The 21,569-nt window shown below is 36.1% G+C and overlaps 1 protein-coding gene and 1 long non-coding RNA gene across 2 annotated transcripts in view; one reads left to right on the top strand and one right to left on the bottom strand.

Moving 5' to 3' along the window:
• LOC143272266 (uncharacterized) lies at positions 1–11,536 on the top strand. The gene is made up of 3 exons (XR_013049671.1): positions 1–301; positions 10,424–10,628; positions 11,441–11,536. It is a non-coding gene; the product is annotated as an uncharacterized LOC143272266 (long non-coding RNA).
• Tfec (transcription factor EC) overlaps positions 1–21,569 on the bottom strand; it is a 130,025-nt gene that overhangs the window by 68,894 nt on the left and 39,562 nt on the right. The gene's annotated exons all lie outside the window — the stretch shown is intronic.

The following is a 21,569-nucleotide window of genomic DNA, read 5'->3' as shown; positions in this document are numbered from 1 at the left end:
GAAGTCACTCATTAGGGCATTTCCTGAACCTTGGTTGGAATTTCAGTTAAGGAAGAAGAAATGACACAGCAGTTTCAAGTCAAGGCGACTTCCTTTCTTTATCTGAAACCTGCTACTCATCTGAGAAAGCGCATTCCAGTCAAACTCTTCTGCAGTGCTGTGGCTACAGTAAAAGCCTCAGTCCTCGATGCCATTATTGCCCCATAATGAACATTTCCCCCAGAATTCACAGAGGCAGTGTGTGGGTGTTATCAGGGTGGACTAAGACCCTACAGTTATTGCGACACAGTCTGCCTTACAAGTAAGTAAGCTTCTTCAGAATACTGACCTTCCCCACTTTCCAGTTAAGAACTGCACTTTGGCTTCAGATATAATAGACTGAGTTTTGGCTTTAAGGCTTTTTTTCCCCAAATGTAACATAATGCAAGTTTTGTTACATCTCAATTGCTCTTAAAGACATTATGATGAATCTCGACCAAGAATAATTGATCTTCCCAAGTAGAGCTTCTGAGGTATATGTTTCTTCACTAAACGGGAAACAAAACAAGCAAGACCCTTCCTCCTGACCCTCAATACTGCTCTCAAATCACTTAGCACATTTATTTATTTATTTATTTATTTATTTATTTATTTATTTATTTATTTATTTACTTATTTATTTATTGTACTCAATGAGATTTAATTGATGTGGGGACTAAAATATCACAAATGATTCTAACAGGAATCCAGGTCAGGAGAAAGTAGATTAGTCTAATTTTCAAAACAAAACACAAATGTCTTCTATAAGGGAATTTGATACACTTTTCCTGTAAAGAACAAGGTATTAAACATTGTGTGCTTTTCAGGGCACATACCATTTATGACTTCACAGCTCTATTACTATAACGGCATATTTACACAATCCACAAATGGATGACCACAGTACATCTGTATTTCTTTGTCCCCATTTGAAAGCTCCAGAAAAGTTTGTGCTCACTGCCTGAGATTCCTCATTTTACATTGTCTTTTAAAATCTTCTGACCAGAACACCTTAACTAGCCACATCAATATTACCAATGGGAGTCATTTTTCAGTTCCAACTCCTTTTCTAGACCAATAGCATGTGTTTGATAAGCTTTTAATGTCTTCTTCCATTTGTTTCAGTGAACATCAATTGTATAGAGTAATAGGACTCACCACCTTCATCTTCATGCTTTTCCAGGGTACCACACTCAGAAATTCACCTATTGCTTCAGGTGTTCAGGTATCCTCTTCCATTTCCTTCCTTTTCTCTGATTACTACAACTGAAATATCTGTAGGGTCCTCTTCCCTTCTGTAACTGCACTATTGACTTCCAACAAAACAGTTGCACTCTTGACCTCCAATAAAACCTGTCTGTTGGAAAAGAAGCTGGCATTCACTAAAATACAGGGTATTGCTGTGGTTCGGATCTCAAATGTTCTCCAAAGGCTCATGGGCTTGGTCAGAGATTGGCACTACAAGGAAATAGTGGAACATTTAAAGGAGCAGGACTTGGTGGAAGGTATTGGGCACTGGGGACATGCTTTGGAAGAATTCAGTGGGTCTCCAGTGGAGGTCCTTATGCTTTTTTCCTCGGGCTTTCAAGTGAGCAGATTCCTTCTGGCAGCCATTCTTCCCACAAGTCCCCTTCCAAGCACCAAAGTGGTAAGTCAACTGATTATGAACTGAAAAGCCCTAGAAATTTGATTCCAAATATATACGTTCCTTGGAACTTGGTATTTCTTCAGGTGTTTGTTTCAAAGACAAAAAGGCATTATTTCTATGCAATTAGAGGTCAAATATCAACCAAGCTACTATGACAGCTTAGAATAAGTCTTGTCACATAGGAGATAATATAAATTAAAAACAATTCATGGTTTCCTTTTACATTAGCCTCCCCAGCAAAAGAAGTACAATACTTATTCATTTATTTATGATATTGTTTTCCATATATTGTAGGGAAGCTGAACTCCTGAAATTTCAAAAACATGGTCGCCCAAATAAGACCTGTACAATGAAAACACCAGATGACCGGCCCATATGGGTGGTGGAAAGGCCCAACTGTTTTTACCTTCCAAGAGTTCCAGCCCAGTTAATTTTTAAGGATAAATCACTGATGGCTTAAATTAGTTCATGACAATAAAATAATAATTTAGTAAGAAAATATGTGAAATAGCAAATAAAGTTGATGCTAGGGTGAGATTATTTTCATTAGATCTGGCCTTTGGAAAGACAGAGAACAGTGAGGTGAGAAACGAAAATGAAAGAGAGAGGATATGGTTTGCAGTGGCCATGAAGGCAAAGATCAGTAAGAGATGATGTTTAAGTCAAAAATACTAGCAACTCACACAGAAAACTTTCTGGTTGTCATGTAACAGCTAGCATAATATTGTAAATGGACTCTAAAAGTATTTTTATTAAAAACTCTTATGTTTGGCCTTCAAAGGTAGGAAAATCATATATTTCCTGTTATTTCAGATATTAACTTCACTGAACTCTCAAAAGTAAAAGGTCATCAGGCAAAACATCCTTTTAATAAGAGTTGATTTTGTTTATGGAACTGTGGTTATATTATGCCCATAGGGATACTCTTTGTGTGTGTGTGTGTGTGTGTGTGTGTGTGTGTGTGTGTGTGTGATACATATCTAGTAGTTAGAGATAATAATTATTTTATTGAAAACATTTAATATTAACCATTGAACAGAACTAAAATCTCCTAAAAATTAAGCCAAAGGAAAAGATAAATCTTATAACACAAAATCTAAAATCAGCATGATCACAGAAAACAAAACAAAAATAAGATATAATATATAGGACTGTCTATTTTATGTTACTAGTTAATAGAAGCTATATTTAGAAAGATTAATATTATACTTAAGAACACTGTCAAAAAATATCATCCAAAAGCTTGATTTCATTGGCACATTGGAGAAAGACAGAAGTTAGAAAGTTAAAAGCATTTTTATATATGTGTTAAGACCAAATGTTGCTTGGATAACACTTTAAGAAAAACAGTAAATGACAAATCTGACATTAGGTCCAGTATGAGTGAAACAATGGATATAGTAAGTGAAATAGTTTTAATAAAATACCTTTAAAACTACACTAAAATTTTCTGGGCTAAAATGATGATGTTCTTAACTAGAAACACTCCCTACAGAACTGGACATGTTCCATGCATGGACATTACTATAGAATGACAGAAATGGGATGTTTTCACTTCTAAATACTTTTTGTCCCTGTCAACAAAATCTGGAAATCATTGATTTCTCAACAATTTCGGCAGAAGTTCGTGCATTCGCTGCTGTTCCATCAACAGCAGTAAAAACACCCAAAATAATCAAATTACTTCCCAAAGTTTTCTGTCCCCAACAACTCAGTATTCATGAACAGAAGTCTCTAGAAACCCCTATGGCATAAATATCAATTAATTTTCTATAATACTAAGAATGCTAAGATTTCTCTAGAGCCTATATTTAATTGTAACATGCACTAGAGTATTAAACAAAGACAAAGTCCAACTAAAATTTTTGCCCTTTGCCCTTTTTCCAGTTTCCAGACAGGTGCCATGGTCCCTTATTATCTTTCCATTTTTTATGCTAAAACTCTTTTTAGAAAACACTCTAATTCATTATATACCTTATTCACTAAGGAATAAACAACCGATAAGAATTAAAATAATCTCCTTCCCGAAGGCATTTATATTTTGAAGCTAATATGACCTTAAAGAAGAGGACATAAACTTAATATTGGAAAGGAAGAGTTATATGCAAGTCTTCAAACAAACAAACAAAAAAATTTATATAGGTTTCCATCTACTCTGAGCATGGTATACAAAGACTTGACAACATGTTATCTGTAAAATAAATAAAAGTCTATCTTCTTTCTTTGTAATGTTAGGGTGTTCCAAATTAGATGGTGTCCCTCGTAATTGACACTTCAGCTACCTAGAGATTAGAAAAATGACAAGTCTTCTACAGTCCTTTGCAACTGTACAATTATTCCCTGCCAGACAGGTTAGGATGAAGTATGCTCTCATAACAACTCCAAAAACTACTGTGTGTGTGTGTGTGTGTGTGTGTGTGTGTGTGTGTGTGTGTTTGTAATGATGAGGAAGCCTTGTTCTTTCTGGTCACTAAAGGACCTATAATAACAGACACTCATCTCCAAATATGATTTCAGCATACTGGGGTAGAACATAGAATATGGAGAGTAATAAACAGCTTTTGAAGTTCTGTAGGAAGTGATAGTCAGCATTTCTGTCAATCACTTATTGTTCAAACCCTTCAATGGCTCTACCAGCTTCTAAAAACAATTTACATGTGCCAAGTGGCAGTGGCACACGCCATTAATCCCAGCGTTCAGATGGCAGAGCCAGATAGATCAGGCAGATCTCTGTGAGTTCAAGGCCAGCCTGGTGAGATCCAGGACAGGCACCAAAACTAAAAGGAGAAACAAAAAAGAACGAGAGAGAGAGAGAGAGAGAGAGAGAGAGAGAGAGAGAGAGAGAGAGAGAGAGAGAGAGAGAAATGAGAGAGAAGGAGAGAGAGAGAGACAGACAGAGAGACAGAGAGAACATGCAACCTTAACACAAGCTAAGAGGAGATAACTTATCCATTTAATTGGAACAGTCGCTATGACAATCTGACCTGTTGCATAGAATTACATTTTTAGCAAAACGTGGCTCTCTTATAATGTTATGTAATGAACAAACTTAGTCCATCAAATAATCTATAAGCTTATTCTTCATTCTTTATAGTAGCTAAAAATAAAAGATAAGAGGAAGAGATCAGAGAAGAGTTATAGAAAGAAGGGAGGAAGCATAAAGAAAAACACTTGAAAGTGATAGTAGCATCAACTGGAGATCAAACCACAATTAAGAACTCTATACATGTGAATATTTCAGAGGACTACAAAAATTAGTCAGAGTGGAGCTAAAGACACAGCTCAGTGTTTAAGAGTGCTGGGTGAATTTTATATGCTCCTTTTTAATATATATTCCCTTCTCAGAATAAAAATCTACTATGACCACCTGGACAAAATCTGCACCAAAAAGAAACATGAAAGTAGAAAGGACACTAGTTGAGACGAATAAGAGTGTTAAGCAGTAATGAGGGGATAAGAGAAAAAATGGGGGGTATGGATATGATGAGAATAATATCCATACATGTACAACATTGTCAAAAATTAAAACAATTTTAAAGACTATTATAGACAAAAATTACATAGGCTGTGGTGTCATCTTTGAATTCCTGAATCAAAAAACATAGAACCTGGCAAACACAAATGTGTAGTCACAGCCCACAATGCCAGGACCGTCCTGACTACGGAAAACCGTCTCCTCTTTCCTGTCACTTTCCCAGCCCTCTTGTCATCACTTAGGATTGAGTTCTATGGGTTAACCCCAGATTTCCACACTCTATACACAGCATGGAAATTGGTGAGGATTGAAAATCTTACACTGTGTGGTAAAGAATGAATACTGTATTTCCTTTTATTTGAACAGAGTTAAAATAGAAAAAAAAAGATATTTCTACAGCTGCGACATTTTTAAACGGATCCCATTTTCATTTGGTAGAAGTTTCCATAGGGAAAGTCAATCCTCGGTTGCCCATTATACAATTCATCTATTCCTAGTCATTGTCTCCTGTCCTCACACAAAGACAAAAAGGATCCATTCAATCTGCAAAATGAAGTATTTTCCCAATATGCAAGTAAATGTGTGTAAGTATACTAGCATTATTAAATATACTAATTTCATTGGTTGGTACATGAGTGATATGATCTCATAGTGTAACACATGTACTGTAACCTATAATTTATCCTTTTATTTTGCTAGTGACAACTAATGAGGAAATAAGGCACAACTAACAATACAAAGAAGACATTAAAAAAGAAACATATTTAAAAAGGTGAGAGAAAGAATAACAAGTATTTTAGAATATAAGCATAATTATAAAAAAATATTGGTTCTGGTTTAAAGCAAGTAGAACCTATGTATTAAATGCCAGGAGCTTTCTCTTGCGTGTGCTACAAAATCCAGTGATTTAAGAAACAAAGCAAACTAAAATCAGACAACAATCTTTAGAAGTTATAAAATTAGAGCATTGAAAAATTAGACCTCTTGAAGAACTTCCATTTTAAACAAGAGAAAAGTGACTATTCCCGGTGACTTTGATAGAGTATCTGAAAAGCCCTAACAAACAATGGCATGCTCAGAAGAGATTTTCCCTTTTTTGCTTCTGTGTCTAGACTTTGCTAAACATGTAGAAAAATTGTACTTCATTGTCCAGTTGCAACACAAAGCAGACAGAGCTTTAAAAAGTACAATTGGCATGGGCTTTACATTCTTCACTATGCTTCTGTAGCTTAGATATTATCTCTGAAACAAAGACACATGTACCTGGACACACATGCACACATGCACACATGCAAACAGTTTGTCTGTGGTCTACTCTAACCTCTCCAGGACAGTACAAGATGGGGCAGTTCTCAAAATAAAGGAGAAGAGAAACCCCTCTCACTCACAATGTGCTGACCTACAAATGTTCCCCTTCTGCTGCAGATACAAAGCTGCCAGTCTGGTAGGGGAGAAAGCCAACAGGTGTGACAGAGGACGGGCAAAGGAGGGTGTGAAACCCAGTAACCTTCATTTTAAGGGGGAAAAACAGGGTGACAATATCAGACACAGTCAGATTTTAGATGTCTATATCATCAGTTCACATAGTACAGGAAGAAAAGTGGAAATGACATTTTATCACAATGGGGAAAGTTTAATCCCACAGGTACCATAGAGAGTTGGCAGAATGGCATTATTTCCTAGAATAAAACTGTGGAAGAACATTCTTAGCTTTAAAATATATATAATACAGCCTAAGCAGTGGAAGAGCTGCATTATACATGACGAGAAAGCAACTAAATAGGTTATGTAAGCTCAGGGAGACACAGCATACCTGACTCTGAGAAGCAATATAGAGGAGTCAGCCTTCAGCATCAGTAATGCATGAGGGGTCTTTGGCTAGTAGCATTTAATCCTGAACAAGACATGTTTAATAGAGGCCAACTTCAGGGTTAAAACAGACAAATTTGAGTTCATGGGTGATTTGCTAACAGTTTACCCCAATAAAAATGTTAAATTTAGTTTTGGATATAATAAATAATCTACAATGGCTTGCTATTACTAATAATCCCCCACAGAGTGCCTGGAAGCTAAAAACTAAACATTTTTTTAGAGCCGTCACAGCCATCAAGCAGAATGTGGAACTCGTTCAGGAGATGGGGTGACAGAGAAATGAATCAGAATAAGTCAATATCTAGGTCAATATGACTCTCCTCTTCCTAAATTCCATTAAAAATCTCATTAGTTCATTGTACACTGCTGAACAAACCTCAAAATTATAAACTTGAATGACATATTTGGACTTCTTTTAAAGCTAATTGTTCATATTTTCTCGAAATCTAAAATAATATTTCCTTACATTGAGAAAGAGATCGCTACAATGTGGGAGAGAATTGGTTATAAATAGATGCATTCTTGTTGCTAAAACTTGAATATCTTTACTCCTTAATTCACACTGCCTTGACTTCTCATGTTTATGCAAAACAGATTTTTTTGAGGAAAAAAAAAGAAAGGTACTGTAACATCAGAGGATATCATCAAAGAACTGGTGGGAACATCTTAAGGCTTTTATCAAAGTAGTGAGGGAATGCATTAAAGCAACAATATCTGGAGCTCACGTGTGATGGGACTACTAAGTTTAATAGTGAATCTTAGGAACATATGTGGATATAATGATTTTTCTGTAAGAATACTCCTGTCCAAAGGACATTTTTTTTCCAAAAAGAGAACACTTTTCTTTCAAGACAACTCAAGGGAAAAAACACCAATATTTCATTAAAAATAGATGCCTCACACTACAAACGAAAAGCTAAATTTTTTTTAAAAAGCATGGCCACTGTAAGTGAAGCTTATTATGAATGACAATAAGCATATGAATAAGACAATGGTTTGTGCTAAGACCTAAAACTGTTAAATTTAACAATAATGCACGAGGATTTAAATGAAAGTCAGGGGCTTTTTTCTTACAAATTTTACTAAGCAAGCTATGATTGATTTTGAGTGATCTATTTCCATTTCTCAAAATGGAGTAAGCATAAACCACTTCTTATTCTCAAAGAAAACACTGGTACATAGCTGCTGGTCTTGAGTGATCCAGTTAACCAAGTACTAGTGAGCTTTGGGATTAGGGAAGCAGGATATGAATGTAGGAGCAGTGACTGCATGGAGGGAGACCCTACCAGATGCTGTCAAGGTCTTTCTATGACCACGAGCCTCAAAGCCAATGGGAAGCAAGTGCTAGAATCCTCAAGCTGCCCTGTAATATGACTACTTCCTATAATCAAAGAGATAGTCTGTAATCTCAGGGTGGAGTTAGACTCTTCCAACCTGAAAGCTGTAAAGTTTTAGTCTGCAGTTACAGACTTTGACCTCTGAATACTAAATGTTAAAGTAATTTTCCCCAAAGAAGTCAGGAGATGAATTCATTAAATATCCCAAGTTCTCTTACGATTTTTTTCACTGTGCCCAGAGCTAATAATATAGGCTACCAGTTAGATAAATAATGATTACCTGTGTCTAATATTACAAAGATGTTGCATAAGGCATAATTGAAATACTTATTTTAGATAATAATAATGACAATATGCTATTATAGTCAAAACAAATTTATTTTTACTATTGTAATATAATACAACATTTATTACATGCCTTGAAAATAAATTTTCAATAATTTGGAATATTTTCCCATAACAGTTATCACCACAAGAATAGACTTAACTAACTTACAGTTTATTTACTATAAAACATCAGAATATGAGTTTATTTTCTTGGGCTACTCTATCAGCAAAATGTTCTATCATTTCCTTAGTTCTATCTTTCCTCACTCTTATTTGGAAAGCATGTTTAAGGTTAAGGGATGAAGTAACTTACCTGTTTTCAGTAAAAAAGGCCAGATTGTGAGAATGATTTTCTAGCATTCTGAATGAGCACACGTGCTGATGCCACCACCTGTGTTCAGGTACAGAGGCACAGTCTACAGTCCCATTAGTAGTTTTCCCTATGCCAGATGCAAAATATTCAACTAGTATAAAAAGGGTGGTTGTTGGTTTTTTTGTTTTGTTTTGTTTTTTTCAGATTTATTGCACTGAGAAATACTGTCTACTTCCATGGAAATTAGACCAAATTAGATTTGACCAATTAGGTAAGAAATTGTGTGAAGGAATCTGAGCAAAAGACTAATTTAATCCAATGAATTCCAGTGTTTCTTTTTCAGCGACTCCTAAATGCTGACGTCATCTAGTGCTAAAAAGGAAAAGCAGTCATTGTTATTACTTAATCCAAAAAGGATTACCCAAAGAAAAGAAATGGTTAGGCTTACAGCCATTTATGTGCAATGTTTCTCTTACAAATTTCACATAAAAGTACTGGAGCAGACTCATAATTACGACCCACACAAGTCTTAGGATACTACATATAGTGTTCAGAGTTTAATAACTACTTGTTGAATGAATGAATGTGGAAGATGTAAGGTACCAGTAAGCCATGAGCCACATGGCAAAGTATAGATTAATAGAAATGTGCTAAATATAAAAGTAAGAGCTAGACAATGATAGACCTGAGCTAATGGCCAAGCAGTTTAAATAATATAAGCATCTGTGTGTTTATTTTATAAGTGGGCTAAGGGGCTGCTGGGGCTTGGCGGGTCCCGGAGAGAAACTCTCCAACTACACTCTTAGATGTTCAACGTACAAGAAGGGGGAGAGATAATGCACATGCAAAAATAAGTAAGGTTAAGGACAGGTGAGAGTAGATTTGGAGCCAAAGGGTGGAAGCCAGTGGCTACAGAGTGACTCTGGGCAGGAAAATGAGGTAATAAGACTGTGGAAGCTTTTGTCTATCTACCTACGTTTACTCAACAAAGCAGATCCAAATATCAAGTGAGATGACCAAAGCTGGAAAGCGAAGGAAAACCATGAAAGGGAGGTGGAATGAGTCTCTATCATGCAAATTCAGTGCTTGCAGCATAGTGGTCCAATTGAGGCTCATATTTATTAACCACAAGCGAAACTTCTCTTTCTTAATGTGCATGTATGGAGTAGGGTAGACTATAAATAGGTTTGATGGACAGATGGTTGAGAAAGTATGAGGAGATTTAGGTCCTGTTGATGGCCATAATGGAGATGATGATGGTAGTGGTGGTGATGATGGTGATGATGATGATGATGATGATGACAAGAGCTGTTGTAATAATGTTATAATGCTTAGCATGTACCAGAAAAAAATGGTCTGTGTACTTTACATACAATATTTAATCACAACAATTACCTTATGTGGCCTATCTCATTACCATTTTTCTTTTGCAGAGATCTGCAACTGAACTACATGGCAATTAGATGAAGATTACAACTAGTAAACTGTGGAAGCAGGAAAAGGCTCTGGAAAACCAGGTCATCTGCTCCATGTCACACTAATTCTACACCACCATAAAGGACTGTGATGCCCACTGATTTAAAAAAAACTAATAACATTGAAGATGGGGATAACAAAATGGCTGATGAAGCAAAAATGGTGAGGTATTACTTTATTTTAAAAGTAAAAGACAAATGTTGGAGTTAGGATATTCTTAGGTACAAATTAGAAAAGCAGGAATGGCTGTTTAAAGAATGGAATACTTAGAATTAAGAACTATATACTAACAAGCAGTGCATTTAGTTAGAATGTCAGGATCTAGCTGATAATCATATAAAAATGTAACTAGTATAATAAGAACCAAAGACCACTAAACAAATATATCATGAGCTAGGGGAATGGCTCAATAGTCAGGAGTGTGCTGTTTTTTCAGGGTTCAGGTGGCAGCACCCATGTAAGGTGGCTCACAACTGCCTCTTACTCCTTATCCAGGCAACTTGATGCACCTGCACACACACACACACACACACACACACACACACACACACACACACACACACACAAATAGCAATAAATCTTTAAAAGCAAAAAGATAAAAACAGCAAGGAAGAGACAGAAAATTTTAGAAACAGTTATCTGACGATGCATCGATATTACAAAGAAAGATTTAGTTTAGGGAGAATAGTTTAAATATGAGTCTATAAGGCTACTGAACAGGGAGTTGACACTCTCCTGATGACTGGTGAGTAACAGTCTTGCCAGAACTAATGAATAGAAATACACTTGAATTTCAGATTTTGAATTACATCATTGTCCATAACCTGCTGGGATGATGAACTAGCTGACTAATGCTTATGGCTTCAATGCCAGTGCTATGGAGAGATAGCACCTTGAACATAAAATTACCATAAAATTCATAACTGTCCAATAAGAACACACATTCTTCTATATATGTTGCTGCTTCTCCACAGGCAGAATACATGGATCCATGAATCAAGGGTTAAAGATGAAACAAAAAAGAATTTTGGATTTTTGAAAATGAATATTTTACTGTAAGTATCTTTCAAATGTTGCCTCGAACATATTTATGCCAAAAAGTATTTATTGTTCACCTCAATTTTAAATATAGCTAAGCATCTTGTATTTTATCTGTAAACTCTACTAATGGCACCCAGGATGCAGATCATACTCATCACACTCACACACCAAACTCCAAAACTGGATATGACAGACCTTCACCACTAGCATGAATTTAAATAAATAAAATGATGAACAAAATCTTACCAAGTCGAAATTCTGCTCCAATTTGCTAAATTAGAGTAAATGTATTCCATAATCTTACAATAATATATTCTCATGAAAATATAAATGCATATGGAATTTTATGAAAGCAGACATATTTTGATGGCATCAGCTGCAATCTAAGATTTTTATCACTGGTTAGATATGTAGGAAGGTATTAATGGGCAGGCTCTCTACTCATCTCTCTCTTGTTAATTCAGTTTGGCGAACAGTCCAATTATGATGACAGGAAAATAGCCTGTGCATTATCACAAATCAGCTTTCATCTTTGATGTAAATGGGAAAAGATTCTTCTTGGCAACTCCATAGTTACATTTAAAACAAATCTAGTATTGTGTTTGAAGTTATGCTTTTAAAAGTAATGGGCCCCACAATTTGGGATCAATACTGTAAATGTCTGTCATTAAAACATGGCTCTTTTGCTTTTTCTAATGCTGTTCCATGCTATTTCATTATTTATTTAAACCTTATTGAATTATGTAGAAAAGTAGTGAAAGATAGGAAAATATGTACATAAATAGAAAGCGATGTGATTCCAGATAATTAAACATATGAATATTTTCTTAATATTAGTTACATAGTAATTTATAATCTACTGTAACTATTTTAGTGTTTTCATAGTTTGGGCATTTCTTATGAATGAAATAAGTAATATAGTAAATATCCACAAATTAAGTAGTACAAAATATTTATAATAAACATTTTATAAAACTAAATCACAAAATTTTTAAAGAAATTGTATAATTGCATCTAATGTTGATTTTTTTGAAAGTGGGTTAAAAATTCTTGTAGCAAGTGACTCACAATTATATGAATATTGATATTATTATCATTATTTGGGAAATGAGAAATTCAAGCATGAACAGAAAGCTTCAAAAGCCCCCTGCTAATCCATGAGAGAATTAAGAACAAGCTACCCATGTTATTGCATCTACAACCTTTCTAGTTCAATGATCTGTGCGCTCAGATAATTCTGTCCCATACATGCTATACCATACTATCACTTGCCTCTGTTGAAATTATAATTAACAGCTGTCAAAACACCCTTTGTTCATTTTACAATACAAATAGGTATTTTTCAGCCTTCATCAGGGAAATTTCTGTTTTGCAGTGGGTGATGATTAATCCAGAGACTCAAAGTAGTCAGAAAATGAGTAATGTGAAGTACTCAGCACTAAACAAGACATCTGCAGCACACACTCTCCCCACATGACTCAGGAAACACTGAAGAAGATAAGGAGGGAAGATTGAGTTCCACAGGTTGGGGTGGACTGCTATGAAACATCGTCTTCTAGATATGACAATACTGTTGGACTCCTAAATTCACAGTCAATCTGATCTACATAAGATCAAACCAGTCAACATTTCAGCACAGATGAGAAGGGACTCACAAAGCCACAGTCCTAGCTGAGGAGCATTGGCAGCAGCTGGCTGCTACTCAAGAAGAGTTTATTTTATTCAGGAAAGCAGATCCTGGTAGGTTGGTTCCCCATGCTCCAATTGATAGTCCTACACCCATGCATTGTAGACAACACTGGCTGCACTCAATGAGTTCTGAAAAGAGGACATAAGTTGGGAGGAAGATGTGGTGGGGGATTCTTAGAGGAGCTGGAAGAAGAGGAGGGATGATATAATTATATTTCAAATGTGGATGAATCCTCAAAAGAATGAGAATTTTAAGACACGTTATGGAGACCTGGGAAGACAGTAAGTGAAGGATCTGCCACACAAGAAGGAACATCTAAATTCAAAGCTCAGTACTCACATCAAAGGCGGGGCTCTGTGGGATACTGCTTAACACCAGAGCTTGGGAGTCAGGAGTCAGCCACAGACTGAAGCTCATTGGCCAACCAGTCCAGCCAACTCAACAATCTCTAGGCTCCCTGAGAGACCCTGTCTCAAAAAGTAAAGTGGAGAATGATTGAGAAAGACACCTAAAATCAACCTCCGACTCCCACACACATGAAAGATGACTAACATATTGCTGAAATCTCACTAAAGTAATAATTTACTTTTTAGGAATGTACCTATTTGATTCCAATACTACTAAGAAAACTAATAGAAATTAGTCATATCCTTCTAAATGGGACCAAACAAAACACAGACAAAATACTTTAAACATAAGCTTTCAATAGAATGGACACTGAAAAATAAAGGGAGTGATCCCTAAAAGATTAAAAAAAAAAAAAAAAAAGGAAGAAAAATGAACCCAATGCGTCCTAGCTTAAAACCTCAAGTTTACAGGCTATGGTACAGAGGTGAGGAAGAACGTCTGACGGCAAAGGTCACACAGGCCAGATTATCAAAGGCAATGTGCCCTGGAGAGAGAGATGAAGTTATCCCTCTGAAAGTAGATTCTGATTAAAACAGTAGCACAAGGAAAAGATTAGAAAATAACAAGTCAGCTGCTTGTTAGAGCTAAGTGCCCAGTTCTCACACTGAACTAAGAATATTGTCATTTTCCATAATCCGGTCTGAAAATCTTACCATTCTTGGGGTCTAGGGCAAAAAAGATTTTGCCTCTAGTCGGAAAATAGTACTAGCTTTAATGCTATTCTGGTCTTACTTAAAATAAATCTTTAAAATATTACTTAAAATACCAAAAACTATCCAAGTAATTAAATTTTGTCCTTTAATCAAAAATGCTGATTAGTCCAAAATTATTTAATCATCCAATAAGTAAATTTACAATCTGACATCTATGAAAGAAACAAAAAATGTAACTTATTATGAGCGAAAATATCAATCAAATTGGCATAAATGTTATAATAGATGTTACATTTTGATGACAATACACAGAACAATTATAAGAACTATTCTGGTGTATATTTGACATATAAAATAAAAACAAGACCGGTTGAGTTTCTCTTTTAAAAAATAATACAAGCCATGCAGCACTCAGGAGGCAGAGGCAGGTGGATCTCTGTGAGTTTGGGACCAGCCTGGTCTACAGAGCAAGATCCAGGACAGGCACCAAAACTACACACAGAGAAACCCTGTCTTGAAGAAACCAAAATAATAATAATAATAATAATAATAATACACAATATGGTAGGTGAGAATAACAGTAAATTATGTACTTTTTTGGGAGAAACTACAAGAGCTGAAAGACAAAAGATGCAAAAAGTTAGAGGTAAAGGAGAATGACATTGACAGAAACGAGCAGACCATCAGTTAGCTGCAGTCCTACAATACAGGGCTTCTACTGCCTAGATGAAGAGCAGGGAGTTTATGAACCAAACACATGCATGTGAGAGCAAAGCAAATCTCTGCAGTACAGTACAAACACAACAGTTTCCACTAGATTAGCATCCTTTAAAAGAGAGAAAAATCAGTTGTCATAAAACAAAAACAAATTCAACTGCTGAATATATATACTCAACAAATGTGTGTGTGTGCGTGTGCGTGTATGTGTGCGTGTGTGTACATACACATAATATGTATGTGACAAAAATGATCAGAGGAAAACAGGCTGTCAGCTTTGGGGCGGGAGGGGATATTGAGGGAGTTAGAAGGATGGTAAATCAGATGAGCTGGAGCTAGGAGGGGAAGAAATGAAAGTGACATAACTATTTTAATTAAAAAATAAATAAGGTAATTTCATATTAAAATTAAAAATGAAAGGCAACCTTAATGAGACTAATAGCTTACCCAATAGAAAATTAATCAAAGAGAAAGAGCCTACATGGGCAGAAAAAAAAAGTTAAGTACAAATTGTGCTGTTAATGTCTGTTCTAAATGGGTGAAAGAAAAAAACTCGTCTGCATATCACCCTATGATCCTGGGGCATTCTATTCCTCTTAAAGACTGGATTCACCCAAATATGGTGACCTTTAGAAGTACTTAGCCAATATCACTTCACTCTGATCCTAGGTCCATCACAAAGCTGATCTATAAAGATCAAATGTGTTCTGGGACAGTACCTATGATTGTTAAATTTCTCACCGGAAATTAATATAATTTACATGTTTCTTTTGATCTAGGTTAATGTAAGCCTATCCCTGAGAGATTAATCAACATTTAATATGTTAGAAAATAAGTTGGTTTTTTTTTTCAGTTTGCAATTATGGGTTAGTGAAGATGAAACAAAGTAAATCATGTTTTCAAAACTGCCAGGGAATACACACACAGGAGATAAATGTAGAGAGCAATATTTCTTCTAATTTTTAAATGTCAAAGTACATCTGGGAATAAAAATTTTCTTTCTCTGGGTTGTAATAAGCCTGGGGAGAAGTGTAACATGCTTTAGAGCTTTGAACTTCACCGGGGAAGTATAAACTAGTTAGGATGAGGCAATTTAACCAAACTGTAATTGGTTTGTGCAATTTTTTGATGCACTTACAACTTGAATTTTTTAACTCTAGATTTCAATGTTGAGTGTGGATTATATCTATGTGAAAATGACCACATTCTTGATGGGAAGGTACCCTGGTGGTTTTGAAAGGGCAATTGCCATAGACTTAGGTTATTCCCTGGGGATAGTGTACGCAAGGACAGTATATAATTTAGTAAGTAAAAGAGCAGTTATGTAACAGTCATACCATATCTTGACCAACTAGTAATTTCAGTGAAATATTTAAAGTGCATTCAGTCTCTCATCCAAAAATTTTTTATATTAAAGGAGGCAAAATTTAATATGATATCAGAAAAATTTTATGTATCTGATATGAGTGGTAAAAAAGCAGCCAGAAAGAAAGTTGAACAGGTTAAAGCACTTGCCATACAGGCCTGAAGACAAGAGTTTGATTTCTGAAACCCAGGATGGCAGGAAAGAGCCAACTCTCAAACGTTGTCCTCTGAGTCTACATGCATGCTGAGGAACATGCAATCACACATACATTATGTGTACACACATATTAATAACAGGCAAAAATGTAAAGTATAAAAATGAATTTCAAAGGACTTACACTCTTGTTTATTTACTAACATATATTAGATTATAATTTCTGCATGTAGAATTTTACAAAGGACAATAAGAAAAGTCCCAGGGACAACCTGTCAGGCCAGAAACAAGAGGCTGAGAGAGTTGTGGCAAGGGCAGAGGAACTTGTCTTTCACAGTTGAAGTTGCTCAGGACTCTCTCATTTCCCACAAATTTTGTCTTACTCATTTCACATGGTTAGACTTGACCAAATTTCCCTGGATGTTTCCATGTCTGAAGCAGGAAGGAATCGGTGATGTCAAGTGATGATTTCAGAAGACCTGCAAAGCCTGAGTTTCTTATTTCAGCACAGTACAATGGTGCCCACCTCAGCAAACTAGCAACCATTCTTAACTCTGCTCTATAAAACAGAAGATGAACCAGAAATGAGTACAAGAAGATAAATATAAAACAAGCTACAATTACTCAGCCAAGATTTCTGGCTGTGACAGCAAGCATTTTGACTCAACAGATTTTACTTTGTGATGCTCAGACCAGGTACACAGAGTAATTTTCGATCATTACTGTTATAGAATTTTTTTTATGGTATGTCACTTTTTTAATGCTGCATTTGTTTAACTCTGTAAAGCTGTGTTACTATGCCTATCTAAAATAACTGATGGTCTAATAAAGAACTGAATAGCCAACGAGGCAGGAGAAAGGATAGGTGGGGCTGGCAATCAGAGAGAATATATAGAAGGAGAAAACTGGAAGGAGAAAAAAAATAGCCAGGGAAGGAAGAGGACTCCAGGGTCCAGCCACCCAGCTACACAGCAAGCCACAGAGTAAGAAAAAGATTTACAGAATTAAGACAATGGGAAAAGCCTAGAAGCAAAAAGTAGATGGGATAATTTAAGAAAGTTGGCAAGAAACAAGCCAAGCTAAGGCCGGACATTTCTAAGTAAGAATAACCCTCCATGTGTGATTTATTTGGGAGCTGAGTGGTGCTCCCCCCAAAGAACAAAAAACAGTCAATAATACAGACCCTGTTAAAATTGCTTTGGATATTGACACATGCTTCTGCTCTCTGTCAGCATGCATCCATTTGTCAACTTATCAATTAATTTGAAATGTAATAATTACAATTATTGCCAAACTCACTTTTTCCTTAATCTACATTAGTTAAAGTGATCCTTTTCCTTGACTAAGCCTTCATTTTCTTTTCATTGACTAATAATGTATTTGCCCCTTAGCATATATCATTCAGTTTGCAATTTGCTCATTGATATATTCAGTGCCCTGATGAAACATGGAAAGGGAGACATGTCAATCTCATTTCTAACTTGAGGTTCCATGCGTCATCTATACTGTTCTTTCACTCATAATCTTGACCCTAAGTTTTCTTACCATTTTCTCCTTCAAAAGTCCTACTCTACCTGTGCAACGAACCAAAGGGACTTAAAAAAGAATATATCAATTCAGATGTGCACCATGGGGTCTTTTTTCTTGTTTGCTTTGAAGGAGGTTAGTATCTGTATCTCAAATGAATGCCTAATTTTGTGAATTGTCACAAAATGAAATGAGGGTTTCAAACAAGACTGAAGCAATTTCATGTCTGTGCTTTGAAGATGAGTGTGGAGAGCATGAACAGCTTGCCTCCCTTAAATTGAGTAAACGGAAGATTGTGCCTTTTTGCTGTAAGTCTAGCCCCAATCTCACTAAAGCTAGACAAATTATATCAGTGTTACTAATGCTGTTACTATACAGTTAGATTAATTTGCACATTAAGTGCAACCTAAAATAAGTATTCAGAGAATCCAGCTTTAAAAGCCTGCAATAATATGAAAGCAAATTGCATGCATGTGGCATGGATATGCAAGTAAGTGAGAAGGTGAAAACTTCGAACATTTATGTGTGTGTTTGGGTCTGAAAAATCAAGCTATGTTCCTGATTATGAAGAGTTCTAATACTCTAAATTATATGTGCAATGTATTGTAGTCCTATCTTAACGGCTAAGCTGAAATTTTTAAAGTATGAGAAAAAAAATCATTTACATATGTAAATGTAAGATTATCTGTGAAATAAAATTTGAATGATTATTTTAACAACACTATCAAAATGCGTTATCCTCATAAGTCTTAAACACCAAAACACACACCTATAAGTAAAAGGAAACTGTTGGCAGCCTAGCATATAGATGCAGCTCATGTGTGTGAGCATACCACCCTAAGCCTTGTGTGTGAGCATACCACCCTAAGCCTTGTGTGTGAGCATACCACCCTAAGCCTTGTGTGTGAGCATACCACCCTAAGCCTTGTGTGTGAGCATACCACCCTAAGCAAACACAGTCTCATCTGATGGAGCCACTTCTTTATCATAAAGGTATACTCACTTTCATACACATTTATGTTTTTCAGGGGAAAAGTATATTTAATCTGAACACAGTAAAAACAAAAATTATAAGTAAATGTAAGTCATGAATGTAATGAGTCAATAGAAATGCAACTGCAACTTTAAGATAGGAAAAAATACATAAACATAATCCTTCAAGTTTGTTAACTGAGGTTTGTGTTTTAAATTTTTCATACTTTGATTTTTTTTTTAGCTAACATCCTGAGCTCTCACATAGAGACAGACATTATCTCACAAATTAAATAAAATAGAAACAAAAATTATAAAGAGGAAGAAAACAGTTGAGGTTGTAGCTCAGAAATAGAGTACCTGTCCAGCTGCCCAGCATGTACAAAACCTTGGTTTCAATCCCTAGCATCAAGTACACACACACCACCACCACCACCACCACCACCACCACCACCACCACCACCACCACCACCACCACCAGCAGCAATGATCAAATTGATTCCTTTGTGAAAGGAAAATCAATAAAACGGGTGATAGAAATTCTAGCCACGCCCCCAGGATCTTGCATGCCTTGGCTAGACACTTAGTATTTCCACCTAGTCATTTCCAGGTCGTAAATCCTACGTAATCCATGTGCTGTGTGGTGACGTAATTTTCTTGCAGTGATCACGTAATCTATGCGCATGCGTGGCATAGCCACGTGGGCCCATATGCACATGCGTGGGGTTAGTCTATAAAAGACGGATCCCATGTACCCTCCCCCTTCTCTGCACATGTCTTTGAAACAGGCCTGATCACATTCTGTCTTGTCCTTTCCTTCTAATAAACTCTTTTAGTGGGTTTTGTCATGCCTCGGGCTTTTCTCACACAGTAACAGCACTGACTAATGAATAACATTGTGCCGTGGCATAAAACCAACAATGGGTAGATCTTTTAGAAAATTTGACTAAAAGGCAGAGGATCCATAAACAACAGTATGATGAACTAGGAGAATAACTATAGATAAAGAAGATAAATAAAAAGCTAAGACAGTGCCAGTAATATCCACATGGTTACGCTATGAAAACGACACTTACAAATTCTGAAATTGTCTCCTCAGAACTGAGTATAATGAATGAGGAGCTCCAGGAAAGCCACCCCCTTGATACACATTCATTTTCATGTTGATAGCAAAGACATGAAAGAGGAAGATGTTGAAGATTCCATCTTCTGAAATGCTCAGAGAACCTTACCTCTGGCTTGACAAAACACTATTAACCAGAAGTTTAAAGATCCTTTGCCATGAAGCAAATTATAGTTTTTGGTTGATGTTGAGTTAGCATGTTTAGTCACCTTCATCACCAGGATAATCTTACACTGGAAAATGTGTCAATACTTTAAAAATCTTTTGTTTTACCTTTCCCACTGTCCCTCTCTCAGCTGTTAGATTTTTGAGTTCTTGACTGAAGCCATACAAAAACTATTTAAACTCTCACAAACCACGATTAATCCATCTTTCTACTAATTCGTTTTAAAACAATTTCAGACGTTTTCCTCAAAATACTGGTCTAGCATAACTTTAATATATCAAGATATTTGACCACTTTAACATCTAGTAATTCATGATGTTTTTTTTTATACCTACTTCTTTTTTAAAAGTCTAAACACATAAACATACGAGCATACTCATTTATACCAGTGGTTCTCTGTGGTGGTATTGTGTTTCCCAAAATATTGTGTACTCTAATAAATTTATCTGGGGTCAGAGAACAGACAGCCACTAGATACAAAGGCTAGAAAATGGTGGCACTCACACCTTTAATCCTAGCATTCCAGAGATAGAAATCCCTCTGGATCTCTGTGAGTTCAAGGCCACATTGGAAATAGCCAAGCATGGTGACACACGCCCTTAATCCCAGAAAACCAGCCTTTAATCCCAGGGAGTGGTGGTAGAAAGCAGAAAGATATATAAGGCGTGAGGACCAGAAACTAGAGATTTTGGCTGGTTAAGCATTCAGGCTTTTGAGCAGTAATTCAGCTGAGACCCATTCTGGATGAGGACTCTGAGGCTTCCAGTCTGAGGAAACAGGACCAGCTGAGGAACTGGTGAGGTGAGATAGCTGTGGCTTGTTCTGTCTCTCTGATCTACCAGCATGGACCCCAATAACTCGCCTCAGGTTTGATTTTATTAATAAGAACTTTTAAGATTCATGCTACAGTTCTCAACCTTCATAATGCTGTGACACTTTCATAAAGTTCTTCATGTTGTGAACTCCAACCATAAAATTATGTGGCTGCTCTCCCACTAGGCTACACCTGGCCTGGCCCTAATCCATCTTTTATTTAACTGATACCTTTTGTTTCTCTTGTAGCCCTCTGTGGATCTTGTTTGACAGTCTCCCAAGGATACAAAGGCCTATGCAAAACTTGCTTCAGAAAACCATGGTGATGAATTGGGAAATTTGCACTTGGCTTTGTATTTTGGGGAGCTTCTTTCAGGTTGTTTTGAGCATATGGAAATCAACTGGCTAACCTGAAAATATAGAGAAAAATAAAAATGCCATGGATGAAGGGAAAGTGTTTCAGTCCTTAGAGAC

The sequence above is a fragment of the Peromyscus maniculatus genome, chromosome 3, assembly GCF_049852395.1.
Source record: "Peromyscus maniculatus bairdii isolate BWxNUB_F1_BW_parent chromosome 3, HU_Pman_BW_mat_3.1, whole genome shotgun sequence".
In the NCBI taxonomy this organism is placed as follows: domain Eukaryota; kingdom Metazoa; phylum Chordata; class Mammalia; order Rodentia; family Cricetidae; genus Peromyscus; species Peromyscus maniculatus.
This window is presented reverse-complemented; position numbering and strand designations above follow the sequence as displayed.